Here is a 22035-nt window from a genome sequence, read left to right as displayed (position 1 = left end):
GCCAATCACCTATTGCAACGCCTTCCCCCACGCTGCATGGACGCTGCTCCCGCTACCCCACCCCCTCCTGCTGCCCAGCCCCTAGAACTTTCTCGAACGGGCCCAGCCCTCATTTAAATGGGCCCTTCGAGACAAGCTCTTGGACCCCCTGTTCTGAGGAGGCATGTAATCAAATCTACAATAATATCATTGCGAATTCACAGATTTTAAAAAAGTTAATTTGCATGTAATGAGTGTTAATGCAATTAATGTGTTATTGAAAAATAGGACTCACCTTAACTAGTTCACATTATATCACATTTACAGTATGCATGCTAATGTAAACCTAAATTTGTTACTGAAGAAATGTATGCAGGATTCCAAGCCTACCTTATTTTTACAACAGAGGCTAACTCTAACCACTATGAGATGGAAATAAAACTACTTTGAAAATTAATACAAGTATTGTGTGCCATGCAAGAAAGTTAAATAATGCTGATGGCACTGTAACCCCCCCCCCCCCCCCCCCCCCCCACACACACACACAGGATCAGTGTGGGGGAAAGAGGAGCCAAAGATTAAAGCACTGCAGCCTTTGTAGACGATACTGCCATTTCGTACTTGTGCTCAAACATTTTATAGGTGGCACTCTATCTCTTTAAACTCTTTTATCTTACAAAGGCACAACCTCTTCTATAAGAATCAGAGAAACCAGCAGAGCTACTACCACTGCTAATATTGTGTTCATCTATTTTCAGATGGCACGACCAGCTGCAATTCTTAAAACACAAGGCAGCTTTAAAAACGGAACAAGATGCTTAGAGCCTTGGAACCCAAAAGATTTATTACTAAATCCAGACACACACAAATCTGTTCAGCCATCCTCGCATTAGCTAGCAGAAATAAATGCACACTGGGGCAGGGAAGGAACACTCCACGAATCAGCAGGGATTGTTTCGTGGCCAATCAGGAAAGTGAGCCCAGAAAGGCGCTTCTCGGCCAGAGAGAGAAGGTGGGAGGGAGCCAGAGAAAGAAATGATCAAGTGGAACAGCTGACAGCTGAAACCAGCGTGCAGGAAAATCCAACGGGTGATCTCCGGTGATAGGCTCCCTTTTACATGGGGTGGGGGAAGAGGAAAGCAACCTGCAGCTAAGTGTCTATATATACCAGCTCACGCACTAGAGAAAAAAAAACCCAAAAGCAAAGTAAATTCTACTTTAATGATTGTTGTCCGGAGGTTATAACGAGACAAAATTAAAACAGAAGAAATTTTTTTCAATTCTATTACTACTATTATTATTATTACTATTGGGACATGGGATTCCTAGAAAGAGGTATTACTCAAAATAAAAAGCCAGCTAAGAATTTTTCATTCATCTGTTGCACAGAAGGAAATAAGGAACGGAAGCTATCTGAGATGGAAGTAAATCAACAATATTTATAGCTGGATCATTAAAGATGAAGAAGCTAGAGTTAAAGGAAATGGGTGTTTTAATGAGCCAAAAATGAACCAAACTGGATTTTAAATTTACAAATGGAATAAAGATTTTTTCTTCAGGTGGGCAACATTTTACAGTACACGAAAAAATGCTGGTCATCAGTGCATATAAATTATACCAAGTAAGTACTGGACAAAGATTTTTTGTGTTGTTTTAAATTAAACACAGTATTTCTTCAAATTAAAATTTGTTGTAGGTGGTTTTAGGTAACTTTTACCCAGGCAGAAAATACACAGTTATATGGTTGGAAACTGTTATATTTGAGGAGCGGCTGCATGTGACAGAAGAAATCAAGAGACACTGTTTTGCCTTGTAAAATGTGGCAATTATTGCGGTCGGGTTTATTTGTTGACACTGTTTGAAAGTAAGCAGTTAATCCAACCCTTATGTTATTGTTGGTAAAGTCTGACACCTGGAGGACAACTGAGTTAAAGAGAAAATAAAGGGGGGGGGGGGGGGGGTTGAAGAACTGACATTTTTTTTGTACTACAGAGAGAAAGAACAAAGATCTCTCTGCTTGTGGTATTTAGCTCATGCAGTGTGATGGTGCTTCCTATTGTAATATGCTGCTTTGCAATCCTTTCTGCTGCTAAGTAAACTTTTGCTAGGTAGTTTAATGGTATATTGTGCCTTCCTGTTACCCAGTAGTGCAAAACTGTTATGATTGAAAGACAAAGTTTAGCTGCTATCCAAAGCAGAAGCATAAAGGAACGGGGGAGGGGGGGGGGAGGTAATGGGGGGAGGGGACAATTCCAACCCAACTGATGGATTTACCCTAGACTAAAATTCTGCCAGCTAGTGGCCATCACAGATGACTGGTTTGTAGATGATAGCTGATGGCTTAGGGATATATTAAGGAGTAGTACCCATTGTGAGGCCTTATATTTTGTAACCCAACCCTTGTATGTAGGTTTAAAGTTTCATACAACTATGGCCTGTTTCATGCCATAGAATGTTATGTTTGAGTCTTGGTAATTTTATTGGAGTATGAGAGGACGGAGACAGTAAACATTTATAGAGTATAAATGTTTATAGATTATATTAAAGTTCACTTTTCAATGTGTTTAAATCATATATTTTCAAAGCACTTAGACTTACAACGCTCCATAGTAACCTATGGAATTTTGCAAGTACAAGTGCTTTGAAAATGAGCCCTAAAAGGCAAATATTATTTTTCTATTCTTCACATGGATTACAAAATAACAGTTCTCAGAAAAAAATTAATAATCTACCACAATAACTTGTTTTATAGTTTATCATCTCTAGGTCAAAAAGTTCACTTTATATGAAAACTTGTTTGTGGAGTATAATGGCATACGGTGCTGTTATTGACTTTATTGTATATGAAATGCAATCAAAACTGCATATATTAGTGGCTGTACAAAAATTATGAGTTATTATGGAGAATGATGTATTAAAATGCAAATATTTTTTGCAGATGAGTGCCTGTACATGTAAAAATGTGCAAAATCCCTTGAAACATGCAAATTGGCATTTCAGAGATCTCCATATTTTTCATGTGCAGGGGTCTGCTTGTAAAATGAATTTGCAAAATTTGCCCCAAAACTGTAGAGAACTTTCACACACCACTTCATGCAAGTCCATGAATAATAAGCTGCTGTGATGCAACTCATGCAGGGCAAAAAGAGATAAGCAAGCCCTCTGAGGCTCATTTGCATCCATGGGAAGACTGCAAAGAAGCTGCTAAGTCATGGGAAATCCAACAGGTTAGCATATCTGCCTCAGTCTACAACATTCAGAAAAAAAAAAATCAAGAAATAAGCCTAAAGGATAGCCATTCTTTTATTAAATAACAAAAATTAAGAATTGAAAAACAAAACTGCTCAAAACAGATCATGTTTTATATAAATGCTAATACAGAAGAATTATGTTTGATGGCTGTATAACCGTTTAAAAAAAGATCAACCTTGTATTAGTTTATTTTATTATTAGCTAGAAGTTTAAACTGAATAATAAATTATGTTTCTCTTCAAACAACATAGATTTGCTTCACATTGAGGTCTACAAATTATTGCTGGCAGTGATTAGAATAGCATCTGGACTGTGGGGTTGAGAAAAGAATAATGGCATGCATTAATAAGTGTTTTGGCTGTCTTTAGTAGAAAATCTTCATTGTCCTTAGGAAGTATATGAGAAGCCCTGCTAAATGAAGAAAACAGTGCACAGAGCTCATGCATCAAAATGGTTGAAACAAGAAACTGGGAGGGGGAGGGGGTTGATACGCAACTGAACGAACCAAAAGAAAGAAATTAATTCTGCAGTGACTTCTAAGGTAAACAACCAAGTTAAAGAATTCACTTGTGTATTCTTCTGCTTCCAGGCTGGACTACTTCATGCCAGTCACAATCAGTGTACGCTTTTATGAAACAATTACCAAAATGGAAGCAAACCTTTCAGTAAATCTGTTCCACTGACAAATGAAACTAAAACTTGCTAAAACTGTGGAATTATTAGTGATAAGTAATTTTATTACACTTAGCAGTTTAGCAGTTTTACTAAGGGTTGCCAACTGTACCTGACGGGTGAATCCAGTCCTGGGTTTTACCCCCGGCATGCATTCATTCATTCATTTAAATATATATATATATATATATATATATATATATATATATATATATATATATATATATATACACACCGCTTAGACCTCAGCAGTTTATAGTTTTTGTTTTACAGGTACTAAGTCTGTTCCTAGTGGGCTCACAATCTAAGTAGTACATTGTATTACTGTTATACCTGGGACAACGGAGGGTTAAGTGACTTGCCCAGGGTCACACAGAGTTGCAGAAGACACATTCATACATGTAGTGGGGTAAAACCAGTAATGGACTACCCTGTCTGACAAACCTGGCATCACTTGACAACCCATGCCATTCTGCTTTAGTGGACTGCCTTTGCTCATTCCTTGACAGCATGGCAACCTGAAATTAGTTTTCAAGAAAATATGCCATATTGCTATGGAAATTATTTCAATTTGCCAATTAGGCGCCTGAGTGTGTTTCTCAGATGGATGTTCTCCATTAGAGGTTCCTTCTGCTTGTTGATATGCATTTAGCTCTGTTTTTTCATTTTGATTGGCTAAAATATTTTCTTTCTCTCATCCTGCTATTCTGATTATGATCCCTCAGTGTTGTTGAAAGATCATGTGCATTCTTTTGCATGCCTTTGTCTTGTCAATTATAAATTCTAGCATGTGCCAGGGTGCTTTGCCCTTCAGTTTTGAAGAAATCCTTGATTAGGCCCAGTGCACTTTTTTTGTAGCTAAAAAGGTGCCAGTACTCAAATGCTAAGCCACCCTTCAGGGGTGGGGTGATCACTGAGGGACCCACCCCACAATAGCCAGGCCCCCTGCAACCAGTCACAGACTCTATGACAAGGTAGAATTTGTGTGTAGAGTCTGAGCTCTTTCATTAAAACTTGGGGTCCATGGATCAATTTTAGCAGACAATGGAAAAAGTGCCGGTACTCAGTATTCCCAGTTACCCCCTCAAAAAAAGCCCTGATTGGGCCTCTATTGAAGAAAGATAACTACTACTGCTACTACTACTACTTAACATTTCTAGAGCGCTACTAGGGTTACGCAGTGCTGTACAATTTAACAAAGAGAGACAGTCCCTGCTCAAAGAGCTTACAATCTAATAGACAAGTGAACGGTCGGTCCGATAGGGGCAGTCAAATTGGGGCAGTCTGGATTCACTGAACGGTAAGGGTTAGGTGCCGAACACAGCATTGAAGAGGTGGGCTTTAAGCAAAGACTTGAAGATGGGCAGGGAGAGGGCTTGGCGTAAGGGCTCAGGAAGGTTGTTCCAAGCATAGGGTGAGGCGAGGCAGAATGAGCGGAGCCTGGAGTTGGCGGTGGTGGAGAAGGGTACTGAGAGGAAGAATTTATCCTGTATAACTTGGGTGCAAAATTGATTGAGAGGGTGGTTTATCTCCAACTGTGGAACTTGTTAGAACTAAATGATTTTCTTGATCCATGCCAATTGGGATTCACATCATTCCATAGTACCAAGACAAGTTTAGTCACTTTATATAGTGAAATTCATAGTTCTTTGAATAGGGGCAGGATCACCATTATCCATTCTTTGGATCTGATCTCAGCTTTTGATTTAATCAGTAATTGCTCTGCTACTTTCTTGTCTACATAATTACAACTTTTGTGGTACAGTAAGGTTTGCTTCTATCTTGTCAGGGTAGTCACACATTGTCAGGCCGATGCTTAGAACTCTGGCACTATATGGGCAGCGCCCGACCAATACCACGGGAGCAGCACAAAAAAAAAAGTTTCTCAATGCTCAACTGTAAAAAGATGCAAATGATATGCTCGCTGTTTGACAGAAAGCAAGGGATGGGAACATGCCTGGTGCATGTACAGAAGAGTTTCATGGTAAGCAGAGCTTTTGTATGCATGCACCAGCCAAACCTGGAAGTAAAGCATACATCGGTGCCATTTTTCTACACCTTTAAATATAAGCTTTTCAAATTGTTTTTCACCTGAAAAATGTATATTCAAGCGCAGAAAACAGGTGTGCTTTCATTTTCGGATTTGCTCTGACTCGCATACATTTGTCTCACTACCAGCGCTTAAGGGCTTGCATGGGCTTTCTTCTGCTTCCAAATTAAATAAAAACCAGCAGATTTGAAAGAAAAAATCCTGGGAAATCCTCTCTTCAAACACCCCAATGCCAGCTGCCACTCAGTTTACAGAGGTAAGGGTGGCTTTGCTCTGTGCACTGTTCTCTGAGCAGTGGGAGGGAATCAGAAATGACCTCCTTAATATCCATTTGACTACATTTAAATACTATGTGCTAATCTTTGGCATACGCATTGTTTCCTGTGCTAGAGCCCTCTGGAACATTCTGTGTAGAACAGGGGCGTATCTGGCCTCCGGCGGTAGGGGGGACAGAGCCAGAGGGAGGGGGCACATTTTACCCCCCCGCCGCCACCGACCCCCCCCTCCGCCATTACCAGACCCCCCCCCACCGCCACCAATGACTCTCTCCACCCCCCTCCCGCCGCCAGCCCTCCCCCGCTGCCGTTTCTTACTTTTGCGTCCGCTTCCTCCTGCGCCTTTAAAAATATTTCTTCAGCTGGCGGGGGACCCCAACCCCCGCCAGCCAACTCGAGGTGACAACTTGCAAGTTCTTTCTCCGCCGTGGCCAACATGCTGGAGTTGAGCGGCTGAATCCAGTTCGGAGTCTGACGTCGCAGCACGTTGATGTCAGACTCCAAACTGGATTCAGACGCTTTCAACAAGTAGCACATGTGAGTTTATCTTGTTGGGCAGACTGGATGGACCGTGCAGGTCTTTTTCTGCCATCATCTACTATGTTACTATGTTGCTTATTAGACGGCTGGATTATTGCAATAACTTATTAGTCTGCTGCATTATTGCAATAATGCTATTGCTCAGTTTTGGATATGTCACCTCTAGCTGATACAAAATGGCGCTATTATGTTGATTATTGGTTCAAGAAAGTCTGATCACATTGCCCCATTGCTTAGGAAGTACCATTGGTTACTGATTTCATTTAGACTTTAACATAAAATACGTACCCTGGATCATTTGACTTTTTAGAAGGGATGATTTTGGCTTCCTTCTAGTGTATTAATTCTATATGTTCTACCTAGGACCTTCAAATTTTAAGTTTATTAATATTTATAGACTGCATATTGAAACAACATGTAAACGGTTTACATTCATTAAAAGAAAAAGGACAATAGAATTTATATTTACAAATGTCATATCCCACCCATGCATAACACTATTAGAGCATCTAATGCTGATTAGAATGGGCATCATACATTTTCCTAAGTAGATATATTTTCAAATCAGATTTATAGGTTTGTAGTGATATTTTAATTCTTAGATGTAGTGGAAGATTATTCAAGAGTCTTGATCCAACAATGATAAAGATAGATGAGCAATACAGTGCCATAGAAAATTTGACAAAATCAGGGTATCACCAGACGTCTATGGTTTAATGAATGTTATATACGAGTCGGAGTGTAAGGTATAAGGTGTATGTGCATGTGACAAAAAATAGAGGAAAGCCTGAGTGCAAAATGTGTTAAAGTCAAAACTTTTTAGGGAACTCAAGCAGAGATTCGGAGCTAGTGTTACTGCTTAAATAGGGGAGTGACATGATCACAGAGCCCAGATTCAGTGATCAGTCTAACTGATGTGTTCTGAAATAGCTGTAATCTTTTCATATTGGTCAGATGCAAACCTGAACATAAAGAGTTGCAGTAGTCTAATTGACTTAGTAATATTGCACAAATTGGTTTTCATAGAGCTGTTGGTGTGAATAATGATTTCACTGATCGAAATTGTTTCAAAACATACAACATCTAATTACCCTGCATATAGCTTAATTAAACTCCTTTGTAAAATACCTGTTTAATGAAATGCCTCGTCAAACAAAAATGTTTTAATTGCTTTTTAAATGTCAATAAAGAAGTCATTTGATGCATTTCCTAGAGTTTCCACAAAGTTGGTCCAGCTATAAAAATATAAATGAACAATCTTTCTCTAGATGAACTTGCCGAAAAGAAGGAACGTCTAAAAGACACTGATCTCGCAGTATGTGGTGATATTCAGCGAAGTATGTAGTGATATTCAGTGGTACTAACCAGTTAAGTAATGCTGAATATCAGCGGATAGCACTGAACAAGTGATTTAACCAGTCAACAGCCATTTCTGCTTTGTTAAATTGCTTTGAATATCGACCCCAAAAATAGTAATAATGAAACACCTACAGCAGCACTAAGCAAGCATTTATCATTCCTTAAACTTCCTTTTTGAATGTTCAAACACTTTTTAACATGTATTATTTATGTGGCATAAATGTCAATTTAGGCCTCAAAGCTATTAGTTCTGTTTAATATAATAGTGTACCTTTTTATGCTTAAGCAAAACAATACCCTGGATAATTTACCTGCCAGATTTGATTTGAAAGAGATTCAGATTGTTTTCCATGGGGTACAGTTAATGTCTTCTACAGTTTGATACATTTAGAAACCTGCAGATGGTAATTAAAATTACTCAAAGAAGTATTAAGATGCTCCTTTTGAACCACCATTGAATCAAGATTTTCTTAGATCTAGACAGCTTTTGTCCAGATTCAGTGATATAATAAATTCTATTTGTTAAGCACCAAGGCATTCATATTCTAAAGATCATATAAATATACTTCTCTGAAAAATGTTGTATGATTTTGTAATAGTACTAACCAGAACATTTTATATCAGTGCTAAGAAACATAAAGAGTTTGGTCACCAAGTGGGGACATTATCAAAGTGTGGTAAAAAGTAAACTTTCACTGCAACTTGATTTACCAGGGGTTTCAGCAACTTGTGGTATCTTAGTACCACAGGCTGATGAATCGCTTGGTAAAAAAAATGACACTGCTTACAAGCCACCCCACAAGCAGCATTATTCTAGTATCAGTCTAAGAGCATTGGGTTGCCAGGCTGTGGCCCGATGTTCCCTGCTCTGAAATCCAGGCCATGTCCTGTGATCCAAAACCCCTCACTCTGATCCAGGCAACCTTCAATCTGGGCATCCCTGATCCAAAACCTAATCCCCACTCAAGATACCACCCTATCTGGGCACCCTCCCAATCCAAAGTGTCCCACATCACAAGATATCATCCCCCCAATTTGGACATCCCCCACTCAACTCCTCCCAATCCAAAGTCCCCACCTCACAAGATCTGTCCTTATCAAGCTCCCACCAAGAAAAAATCCTCCATTACCCCCATGCCAGTACCTAGGATCTCTGGTGGTCTAGGGGTACCACAGGCAGATGTGACCCCAGTCACTCCTGCCCTTCTGGTACTGTCCAGAAATATGGCATCCCTAGTGCTATCTTTTAATAGGTAAGATGGCCCTTTAAACCTCTGAAATTCCCCATAAAACTACTACTTATCATTTCTAAAGTGCTTCTTAGGCATATGTAGTGCTGTACACTTGAACATGAAGAGACATTCCCTGCTCAACAGAGCTAATAATCTAATCAGTTCAGACGAACAGGACAAATAAGGGATAAGGGAATTGCTAGGGTGAGAATGATAAAACAGATATGGGTACTGAACAAGTGAATAGGGGTTAGGAGTTAAAAGCAATATCAAAAAGCGGGCTTTTAGCTTAGATTTGAAGACGGATAGAGATGGAGCTTGACGGGCTTAGGAAGTCTATTCCAGGCATATGGTGCAGAAAGATAAAAGGAATGGAGTCTGGAGTTAGCAGTGAAGAAGGGTACAGATAAGAAAGATTTACCTAATGAATGGTGTTCCTGGGGAGGAGTGTAGGGAGAAATAAGTGTGGAGACTACTGAGGAGCTGCAACAATGAATGCTCTTGTAAGTCAATAAGAGGAGTTTAAACTGTATACAGAAACGGATAGGGAGTCAATGAAGTGACTTGAGGAAAGGGCTAATATGAAGACAGCAACACTGGTGGAATATAAGTCATGCAGCAGAATTTTGAACAGATTGAAGGGGAGAGAGATGGCTTAGTGGGAGACCTGTGAGAAGCAAATGAGAGGTGATAAACATTGGATAAGGGTTTTGGTAGTGTGCTCAGAAAGAAAAGGACATATTTTGGTGATATAGAGAAAGAAATGACAGGTTTTAGCAGTCTGTTGAATATGTGCAGAGAAAGAGAGAGAGAAGAGTCAAAGATGACCCCAAGGTTACGAGCTGATGAGACAGGAAGGATGAGAGTATTATCCACAGAGATAGTGAATGATGGAAGAGCGGCCTAGTGGTTAGGGTGGTGGACTTTGGTCCTGAGGAACTGAGTTTGATTCCTGGCACAGGCAGCTCCTTGTGACTCTGGGTAAGTCACTTAACCCTCTATTGCCTGCCGCGTTGAGCCTGCCATGAGTGGGAAAGTGCAGAATTAAAAAAAAAAAGTTGGTTTAGGGGAAAATAAGAAGTTCAGTTATGGTCATATTTAGTTTTAGATGGTGGTGAGACATCCATGCAGCAGTTTCAGACAGGCAGGCTGATACTTGGGCCTGGATTTCTGCTAAAATTTCTGGTGTGATCTGGGAGTCATCAGCATAAAGTTGATACTGAAAACCATGGGATGAGATCAGAGCACCAAGGGAGGAAGTATAGATGGAGAAAAGAAGAAGTCCCAAGACAGAACCCTGAAGTACAGCAACAGATAGTGAGGTAGAAGTGGAGGAGGATCCACCAGAGTATATACTAAAAGTGTGATAGGAGACTAAGAAGAAAACCAGGAAAGAACAGAGCCCTGAAATCCAAGTGAGGACGGCGTATCAAGGAGTATGTGGTGATCAACAGTGTCAAAAGCAGCAAATAGATCGATAAGGATGAGGATAGAATAGAGATATTTGGATCTGATCAGGAACAGGTCATTGGAGAATTTAGCAAGCGCTGTTTTAGTTAAATGATGAAGGCAAAAGCCAGATTGAAGTGGATCAAGAATAGTTTGAGATGAATGAAAGTCAAGACAACAGTGGTGAATAGCGCGTTCAAATATCTTGGATAGGAAAGGGAGGAGGGAGATGGGGCGATAGTTGGAAGGACAGGTAGGGTCCAAAGAAGGTTTTTTGAGGAGTGGTGTAACTACGGCACACGTGCACTAAAATTAGCAGTGCTAACCATGTAGGCATCTATAGGAATATTATAGTGTGAGTTAATTTTTAGCATGTGCTAATAACGCTAGTGCACCTTTATAAACAGGACCCCAGATCACATCCATTTAGGCTATGTTTTACTTAGTGTAAATCCTGATGCCTATAGTAGGTGCAGAGTGGGTGTATAATGGGCATAGATTTTAGAAACGCCCATGACCACCCATTCCATGGCCACAACCACGCTCCTTTTTCAACTATGCGACTTGGAATTTACACACACCACGTTACAACAACCACATGATACATCATTCATTTTAAGCAATTAGAATATTTTGTTGTCTATTGTAAACGATGTCATGGTTTTTTGGTTTTTTTTTTTGTTAGGGTACCTCAACCAATTTCTTTTGGTGTCTTTTTATGCAGAAATCACACTGAAATATTTGTTTATATGATTTAGTTATGGATAAATATAAAATTTACTTTATGAAAATTGTGATTTTGACAGAAAGACTGTTATAAAATATTGATTTACTATTTTAGTCTGGTCATTATATAAGTGTAATATCACACTCCAGTGTGTGAAAATACAATGAGAGATGAATTCTTGCCCTCATCTCTCACAATTACAGTGTCTTAGATCAACAAAATATATTCCAAGTCATTTCACTTGATTTCACAGTGACTTTTGATTTCATTCACCTTGAATTCTTGACAGCTAGGTTTTCAAGATACATTGAACTCCTTTCTCTTGGGCAACTCTGTCTTGGAGATAAGCAAGGTGTCTTCCATATTCCCCAGGGCTCAGTGCTTTCTCAATTGCTTTTCAATATATTCTTGAGTCCCTTAACCACTTTAGTTAAATCCTTGGGTATAAATTCATATTATTAAGTGGGATGACATCCGTTTGTTGCATTACAGAAACCTTGTCAGCCATGATCTTTTCCTGCTTCAAACATGTTTAGATCATAGTAACATAGTAACATAGTAGATGACGGCAGAAAAAGACCTGCATGGTCCATCCAGTCTGCCCAACAAGATAAACTCATATGTGTATATCTTACCTTGATTTGTACCTGCCTTTTTCAGGGCACGACCGTACAAGTCTACCCAGCAGTATTTCCCGCCTCCCAACCACCAGTCCCGCCTCCCATCTCCGGCTCTGGCACAGACCGTATAAGTCTGCCCTCCACTATCCTCGCCTCCCAACTACCAACCTCTCTTCCCCCACCTGCTCCGCCACCCAATTTTGGCTAAGCTTCTGAGGATCCATTCCTACTGCACAGGATTCCTTTATGCACATCCCACGCATGTTTGAATTCCGTTACCGTTTTCATCTCTACCACCTCCCGCGGGAGGGCATTCCAAGCATCCACCACCCTCTCCGTGAAAAAATACTTTCTGACATCTTTTTTGAGTCTGCCCCCCTTCAATCTCATTTCATGTTCTCTCTTTCTACAGCCTTCCCATTTCCGGAAAAGATTTTTTTGCGGATTAATACCTTTCAAGTATTTGAACGTCTGTATCATATCACCCCTGTTCCTCCTTTCCTCCAGGGTGTACATGTTCAGGTCAGCAAGTCTCTGCTCATAAGTCTTGGAACGCAAATCCCATACCATTCTCGTAGCTTTTCATTTGCACCGCTTCCATTATTTTAACATCCTTTGCAAGGTACGGCCTCCAAAACTGAACACAATACTCCAGGTGGGGCCTCACCAACGACTTGTACAGGGGCATCAACACTTCCTTTCTTCTGCTGATCACACCTCTCTCTATACAGCCTAGCAACCTTCTCGCTACGGCCACCACCTTGTCACACTGTTTCGTTGCCTTCAGATCCTCGGATACTATCACCCCAAGATCCCTCTCCCCCACAGTACCTATCAGACTCTCCCCGCCTAACACATACGTCTCTCTTGGGGTTTCTACTCCCTAAATGCATCACTTTGCATTTCTTCGCATTGAATTTTAATTGCCAAACCTTAGACCATTCTTCTAGCTTCCTCAGATCCCTTTTTATGCTTTCCACTCCCTCCCGGGTGTCCACTCTGTTGCAAATCTTAGTATCATCCGCAAATAGGCAAACTTTACCTTCTAACCCTTTGGCAATGTCACTCACAAATATATTGAACAGAATCGGCCCCATCACCGATCCCTGAGGCACTCCACTACTCACCTTTCCCTCCTCCGCGCGAACTCCATTTACCACCACCCTCTGTCGTCTGTCCGTCAACCAGTTTCTAATCCAGTTCACCACTTCGGGACATATCTTCAGCCCATCTAGTTTATTTAAGAGCCTCCTGTGGGGAACCGTGCCAAAAGCTTTGCTAAAATCTAAGTAGATTACGTCTATAGCACGTCGATGATTCAGTTCTCTAGTTACCCAATCAAAGAATTCAATGAGATTCGTTTGGCACAATTTCCCTTTGGTAAAACCATGTTGTCTCCGATCTTGCAACTTATTGGCTTCTAGGAAATTCACTATCCTTCCCTTCAGCATGGCTTCCATTACTTTTCCAATAACCGAAGTGAGGCTTACCGGCCTGTAGTTTCCAGCTTCTTCCCTATCACCACTTTTGTGAAGAGGGACCACCTCCGCTGTTCTCCAGTCCCTCGGAACCTCTCCTGTTTCCATGTATTTATTAAACAAATCTTTAAGAGGACCTGCCAGAACCTCTCTGAGCTCCCTCAATATTCTGGGGTGGATCCCGTCCGGTCCCATGGCTTTGTCCACCTTTAGTTTTTCAAGTTGTTGATAACATAGTAACATAGTAGATGACGGCAGGTGATAGCTTTTGACAGCAGGTCTAAAGCTATCACAATCTGGCTGACTGCTGTTACATCTCACTTGGATTTTTTTTTGTTACATTTGGAGGGTTAAGTGACTTGCCCAGAGTCACAAAGAACTGCCTGTGCCTGCAGTGGGAATCGAACCCAGTTCCCCAGGACCAAAGTCCACCACACTAACCACTAGGCCACTCCTCTACTCCACTGATTACTGTAATATAGTCCAAGTGGGCCTTTACAGTTTCTGCTTAAATGTCTACAGTCAATCCAGACTATGGCAATTACAGTTTCATACCAGACACATAAGTTAAACCATGTATCACCATTGCTCTATCAACATCATTGGCTCCCCCTAGATTTCTATTTCCTTCTTATTCTTACTCATAATGCACTCCATAAAGATATTCCATCATATGAATCATCCCTACAAGCCATCTTGACAGCTTCATTTTTACACTGAGTTGTTACCATCGCTCTCTTCCCCAGCATTGGAGCCGACTCTGTGGGTGCTGTGGGTGCTTGAGCACCCCCAATATTGGAAAAATTCCTTGTATGTGTCCAGGGAGGGATTATTTCCATTGGGCTTAGCACCCCCAATAATTTTGAAAAGTTGGCTCCTATGTTCCCCAGAATGGGTTCACATTGACTCAACCCAAAATTCAACATTTGTCTTTCTTGATCCAGCATCATAGAACACCTTATCTTATGGTGAAATGTCCTGTTTTAGATTTAAGACATTGTGGAAGTCCTATTTGTTAACTTACTCCCACCCCCACCCTCCACCCTACTACTATCCTCCACCCCCAGAAGTTAAGTGCGACTCAGTCTGGCAATGCAGACAAAAGCCTTTGCACCTTTAATTAAATCCTTATAGCTCTATTAGATGTTAATAGTTTTTGTTAAGGTGCTCTTTTCTCTTGGGGACTTGCAGGTACTTTTTCTTTCCTATCCTGTTCAGTTATGGAGTTATTTTTATTGGTCTATAATAGTTTTTTTTTATTGTATCCACTAAAGGTGGTACAGCAAACACTAAATAAACCATAAATCATAATGTGCCTGTTGCATTCACTAAAATCCTTAGTGCACACCTCTGATGTCACTACTTTCTTAACTGATCATTTTCAGTGCAGAATACCTGAATCGTACACACTGAATATTAATAAGTTGGCAAGGATTAAAAGTCTGTGTACAGGCAACTATTCAATACATGTATATTACTACTGAGATGTATGCAACTAAGATCTGTCAGGAAATTTGTCAGAAATAAGTTTACAGTAGATGAAAATAAATACTAACAAACAATAGTGAGATTGATTTACAGTTGCATTTATATATAGCTTGCATTTATTAGCGAGCATATTGCACTCATCATCAGGGTTGATCAGGCTAAAAATAATATCCATGAGATTTGCAGCTCATTTGAATTGGAAATTTCATGAGATAATGATTCGTGTTCTGAAATATTAACACCATTTTTTAAAAGTATATAGACAATGTAGTTAGAGAAGTATTGTGTGGTACGTGTATGAAAGTGTTGCATGGAACTGCAAATACAGAGGTTTACATACTAAGGGCCCCTTTTACTAAGCTGCGGTAAAAGGAGCCCTGTCCTAGCGGCAGTGTGAGTTTTTGCCATGCGCAGAGTCCCCTTTTACCACAGCGGGTAAAAAGGTGGAAAAAAGAAATGGCTGTGTGGTAAGATTGCACTTGCTGTGTGACCATTTCAGGCGGAGAACTTACTGCCACCAATTGAGGGACTGTAAGGTCTCCCATGCTAACCCAGCTGTAACCTACTGTGGTGATTTCTGAAAACTTCTGGCAGCACCAGAAATGCCACACGCTGGAGGAGGAACTACCGCCGGCGGTCACAGTGGGCCGGCAGTAGTTCGAGATTGCCACACATTAAGCCCATTGCTGCACGGCAACCCTTTAGTAAAAGAGCCCCTAGAGTAGCCCTCACACTTTCAAACACATTCCCAGAAAGGCTTCATATAAGACTATCTGTACTTCAGACAGCAGGTGAAAGCCTGTCTTTTCATCTAAGCCATTAATGGAAGATGCAACTGACTAGCTAGTCACACCAGGGGCGTAGCCAGCCTTCCATGGGGGATTGGTCCAGAGCCCGGGGGGAGGGGGTACATTTTAGCCCTCCCCCCGGCGCCGCCCCCCCGGCGCCGACATTGCCACCCCCTCTCCCGCCGTGAACCCGCCGCTGCTGCAGCCTACCTTTACTTTTGCTGGCGGGGGATCCCACTCCCCGCCAGCCGACGTCTTCTTCTCAGTCGCTTCCTGCTCTTCAATTTGTTTGCTGACGTCCTGCACGTTGTACGTGCACGACGTCAGACTCAGAGAACTGAGTCTGACGTCCTGCACGTACAATTACGTGCAGGACGTCAGCAAACAAATTGAAGAGCAGGAAGGACTGAGAAGACGTCGGCTGGCGGGGAGTGGGATCCCCTGCCAGCAAAAGTAAAGGTAGGCGGCGGCGGGTTCGCCGGGAGGGGGGTCCTGGGGTGAATCTGCGGGGGCCCCGGCCCCCTCAGGCCCCACATAGCTATGCCACTGAGTCACACACACAAGGGCAAACATCGACTGTATATACTGTAGGAGAATTTGCTTAGCACATGTAACCCTGTTGAGATTAGTTGCATGTACATGTTCTGACTCCATGAGCAATTTTTCAATGTTAGTCAGCAGCAGTATCATCTGTCTAAATGCCTGTTACTTTATTTTATCTGTTCATATTTTCCACCTTCACATCCCCTTTGCTGTCTATGAAGATGTTTTAATGTATATTGTGTTGACATTGTAAGTAGCATACTATCCTATGATGTGTACTGTTATGTGAATATTTTACTGTTGTAATTGTTTATCGACTATGTCCAGGTTATACTTGCTGTACACTGCCTTAGGTGAGGCTTAGCATTGTCATGTTGCAACAACATTTCCTCCTTGTGCTTCCGAACTCTTCTCAATCATTCTTTCAAAATGTTCAGGGTTGCAGTGTAACGCCTTGAGTGATGCTTCGATTGTCCATTATGAGTTTATCAACCTATCTCATGTGAGACTTGTCCATTGCTGTTATGAGTCATCCACTTTGTTTTTGATCACACTAATCAGCACTCCCTGTTCCACAATCTTTATGGCATTTGGCCCAGTCATGCAGAGTACTCTCGTCTACACAGTTATCACCATAAACAACCTACACGCAGTGGTGAATTTCATTTGGAGGTACTCCTTCAAAAGCCAGAAATTCTATTATGGCATGTTACTTAAATCATACTGAGGAGAGCTCCTCTGCATGCTTCCATTTGTAGCGCATCAGTGCTGCCATTTGTTGATGAATAATGGAAGTGGAGGCATGCTTAATATTAGGGATAAGTAGTCATTTCGAACTACATAGGAAATATCAAAATACTAATCTTACTTAGAGTGTACTATTCCTACCTAACACACACACACTAGTGGGGCTCATTTTCAAAACACTTAGACTTCCAAAGTTCCATAGGTTACCATGTAACTTAGGGCCCCTTTTGCTTAGCTGCGTAGGCGCCTATGCACGCCCAATGCATGTCAAATTGGAGTTACCGCCTGGTTACCATGTGGCCTTTGCGGTAATTTCAATTTTGGCGCGCCTGAAAAATATTTTTTAATTTCTGGCACGTGTAACGGACCAAGTGGCATTTGACACGCGTAGGTCATTACCGCCCAGATTCTTTACCGCTAGGTCTATGGCTGGCGGTAAGGTCTCAGACCCAAAATGAATGCGTGGCAATTTTAATTTTGCCGCACGTCCATTTTCGGCAAAGTCAAGAGGCCTTTTTCACAGGTGTGCTAAAAAATGGATCGGCATTCACCCAAAACCCACACCTTCACTATCGTAAGCCATTTTTCAGCACGCCTTTGTAAGTCTAAGTGCTTTGAAAATACGCCTATTTTTAAGTAGTGTGCGCTATTGAAGAATGGTGCACAGTTGGGATGGACACCCAAAATGTTTTTGTGTCATTTTTGTTTGGAATTGTTTTTGTGTGCCCTCAGAGTGTGTACTATATGCACATATTGGACTAGATTCTGTAAATGGCACCTAAAAATTGGCACTAAAAATAGCGCTTAACGCTATTCTATCAAGAGCAACCCCACTACTAGAAACACTACACTGGCTACCAATCAAAGCCAGACTATTCCTCAAAACCAACACTTTTGTCTTCAAATTTCTGTTTGGTATGTCACCTGACTACATGCTGGACTTGATTGAACTATATCCAGAAAAACAAACAAGCCCAGAAACCAAAAACTATTTACTGCTTCACCTGCCAAACTTTAAACACGATTTACAAATCCACCTACATGGCTGGATTTAGCTATCTACGTTCCAAATGGTGGAACTTGATACCCAAGGCCACAAGAAGCATTGCAAACTATCTCCAGTCCTGGGAAAAACCTAAAGACCCACCTTTTCAGAAAATCTATGACTAAGAATACACACTATTGATGTATCTGTAATACTACTTATGTCTGAAATGCATCAATGCATCAATACACTACACTGTATCTGCAACGCATCAATACAATATGAACTAATTAATGTAAGCCACTTTGAAACAAAACTTGTTTTGGGATAATAGTGGGATACAAGAACGGATAAATAAATAAATGAATAAAATAAATAAACCATGCTTAAAGTAAGGCTTAGCACTGGGAACTGTGACTACATTTAGGTGCGACCATATACACAAATGAAAAGCTGGTGTAAATCCCAATGTGTAAAGTAGGCACAGATTCCCCTAATTCTATAACAATGTGTATAAATTGCAGGAATGCCCCCAACCCACCCATACTCCTTCTGTGACTACACCCCATTTTATGGTCCACACACTAGAATATCCAGGCACCTCTTTACAGAATACGCCTAAAAAGATGCACATGTAAATTCTAATTATTGCCAATTAGTGCTGATAATTGCTTATTGCCCAGGTATCGGCACTGATTGGCTTGTTATTCAATTAAGTTGCATGCACAAATTTATGCATGCAACTCAAAATACCATATATAGAATCCTGGGACGCTTGTACTCTTTGCATATAGGGCCAGATTCTATGTATGGTGCCTGAAAACTCCACATAGAATAAATTTCCACCTAAGCATATTCTGTAAGTAGCACCTATTTTTAGGTGTGGTAAATACATAACATAGTAAATGATGGCAGATAAAGACCTGTACGGTCCATCCAGTCTGCCCAACAAGATAAATTCATTTTACATGGTATGTGATACTTTATATGTACACCTGAGTTTGATTTGTCCTTGCCATTCTCAGGGCACAGGCCGTAGAAATCTGCCCAGCACTCTTCTTGTACTAAGTTCTGAAGCTAACGTTGAAGCCCCTTAAAATTTACACTACAGCCCATCCCAATCTATTCAGTCACGATCAGGGCGTAGACTGTAGAAGTCTGCCGAGCACCAGGGTTTTTTCCCCCCAATTACCAGCATTGCTACCTAATCTCCGCTAATATTCCATGGAACAATTCCTTCAAAACAGGATTCCTTTGTGTTTATCCCACGCATGTTTGAATTCCATTACCGTTTTCATCTCCACCACCTCCCGCGGGAGGACATTCCACATATCCACCACCCTCTCTGTGAAAAAGTACTTCCTGACATTACTCCTGTGGCTGCCCCCCTTCAACCTCAATTCATATCCTCTAGTTCTACCACCTTCCAGTCTCCGGAACAGGTTAGTTTGTGGATTAATACCTTTCAAATATTTGAACGTCTGTGTCATGTCACCCCTGTTTCTCCTTTCCTCCAAGGTATACATGTTCAGGTCAGCAAGTCTCTCCTCGTACGGTTTGCAACACAAATCCCATACCATTTTTGTAGCTTTTCTTTGTACCGCTTCCAGTCTTTTTACATCTTTAGCAAGATATGGCCTCCAAAACTGAACACAACACTCCATGTGGGGCCTCACCAATGACTTGTAGAGGGGCATCAACACCTCCTTTCTTCTGCTGGTTATGCCCCATATAGAATATGCTTAGTTGATATTACAGTGCTTAAAACTATGCATGTCTATTTACATCAAGGGAAACATGACGTAAATGCCGGCATGTAGATTTAGGCGCACAGGGGCATATTCCATAACAGTGCATTTAAATTTTGTAATGTCCATGAAATGTCCATTTCCCCGACCATAACCACATCCTTTTTTGACTGTATGCATTAGAATTTAAGTGCAGTGCATTACAGAATACACATAGGGCCCTGTTTACTCAGGCATCCTAGTGTTTTTAACGCACGCTAATAATTAGTGTATGCTAACACTAGAGATGCTTATATATTCTTATGGGTGTCTTTTGCGTTAGTGTGTGCTATTTTTTAGCACATGCTAAAAACGCTAGCATCCCTATAATGCAGCTTAATAAACACGGCCCTTAGCAAGTTGCGCATGTAAATTCTAATTATTGCCAATTAGTGTTCATTATTGGTTGTTAAGACCTGTTATCAATGCTGATTAGCTTGTTAAGCTAATTAAGTTATGCACATTGTTATAGAATATGCTTAGATTTTAGCATAAAATACCAGGCACAATACATAGAATCCAGGGGATAGTGATGATAATTTTCTATTGATCTCGTAAATTAGGTGTCGGAATGATGTACTCTAGCCCCCAAACTCTATATATAGTGCTAAGAACTTCAAGTCCAATTTGCACATACAATTTATTTTTTTTTGTTTTTTTGTTACGTTTGTACCCCGCGCTTTCCCACTCATGGCAGGCTCTATGTTGCAGGCAATGGAGGGTTAAGTGACTTGCCCAGAGTCACAAGGAGCTATCTGTGCCGGGAATCAAACTCAGTTCCTCAGGACCAAAGTCCACCACCCTAACCACTAGGCCCTCTCTCCGCTACTGAACTTACATCCATTCACCGGAACGCAGCATGCACATCAGCTGAGCTGCCATCCGCCTTCCTTCCCTGCCTGTACCCCGCCCTCGCTGACGTTACCTCACACGAGGGCGGGACACAGGCAGAGAAGGAAGGCCGACAGCAGCTCAGCTGATGTGCGTGCTGCGTTCTGGCGAATGGATGTAAGTTCAGTAGCGGAGAGAGGGCCTGGTCCGGGTGAAGGGCTGGCGGTGGCGACTCCGGGGATGGGGGGGAACGGTAGCGGCGACCTCGCGGGGGGGGCAGCATCGACCTCCAAAAACCCCAATACCAGCCCGTTTTAACGGGCTCAACGGCTAGTGTTTTTATAGACTAAGGGGGATCCGTGCCTTGTCTAGGTGTGAGGATTTACCGCAGAGTTCAGTTGGTGTAAATTTTCGTGGCTACAGATAATCATGGATCCAGCATGAGCACTATTCTATAAGTGATGCTTAACTTTGAGCGCCATTTATAGAATAGTGCTTAGTACTTTTTATTTTCAGCTCTGATTTTTTGGTGTATGCACAATAACCGTTATAAAATACTAGCGTAAGTCTGCATTTATATACCTAATTGTAGGCTTATAAAGTAGGTATAATTGCTATATAAGATTGGTCCATTGGTGGTTGGATACACCCCAATTCATCTGTTTGTTGATAAAAAAATAATCAGTTTTAAAAAATCCTTAACCAAGGATCTAGAATTACACACTGTATTAGAAGTGTGATTACAATATGCATGATTCTCACTATCCCTTTTCAGAAATGGAAAATATCTCTCCTCATCATGTCACCAATATCTGGAACAGAGCAGACAGGATAGCAACTGATGCATTCTCAGAACACAGGACACCCCCTTAGTAAAAGGGATTGTAAATGTTAAAAAGGCCAACCTTTCTTTGTCTTCCATCCTCTGTAGCAGATATATCAGTGGGAATGATGACAATCTGATAGCAGGATATAGTCAAGATGAAGCTTCTCATTTCCCCTGCATATGTTGTAATGACAAAGGAAATGGACACTAGGCAGGAAAAGCACATACCCCCTTTCTCCATCACTGGTCTGCCTCTACCCTGCACCTGCAAGCTGAGAACAACTTGAAGAAGAGAAAAGGAGAATAAAGTGGAATCTGCAAGTGGGCTGCTCAAGGAACCTGAGTAGGAAAGAAGGGATGGAGAGGAACCTAAGGAAGTTTTTAAGAGCTTTTAGTATCCCCTTTTG

At 41.2% G+C, this 22035-nt stretch overlaps 1 protein-coding gene across 1 annotated transcript in view; it reads left to right on the top strand.

Moving 5' to 3' along the window:
* The first annotated feature begins 1135 nt into the window (after nt 1-1135).
* The window catches only part of TRPC4 (transient receptor potential cation channel subfamily C member 4), a 457082-nt gene continuing 436182 nt past the window's right edge, over nt 1136-22035 (top strand). Inside the window, exon 1 of the mRNA XM_030200405.1 lies at nt 1136-1600. The gene's annotated coding sequence lies outside the window, so the exon portion shown is untranslated. The remainder of the gene's footprint in view (nt 1601-22035) is intronic.

This window comes from Microcaecilia unicolor, chromosome 4 (genome assembly GCF_901765095.1).
Source record: "Microcaecilia unicolor chromosome 4, aMicUni1.1, whole genome shotgun sequence".
Taxonomy (NCBI): domain Eukaryota; kingdom Metazoa; phylum Chordata; class Amphibia; order Gymnophiona; family Siphonopidae; genus Microcaecilia; species Microcaecilia unicolor.
The sequence above is the reverse complement of the archived record's forward strand: the minus strand, read 5'-3'. Positions and strand labels throughout refer to the sequence as shown.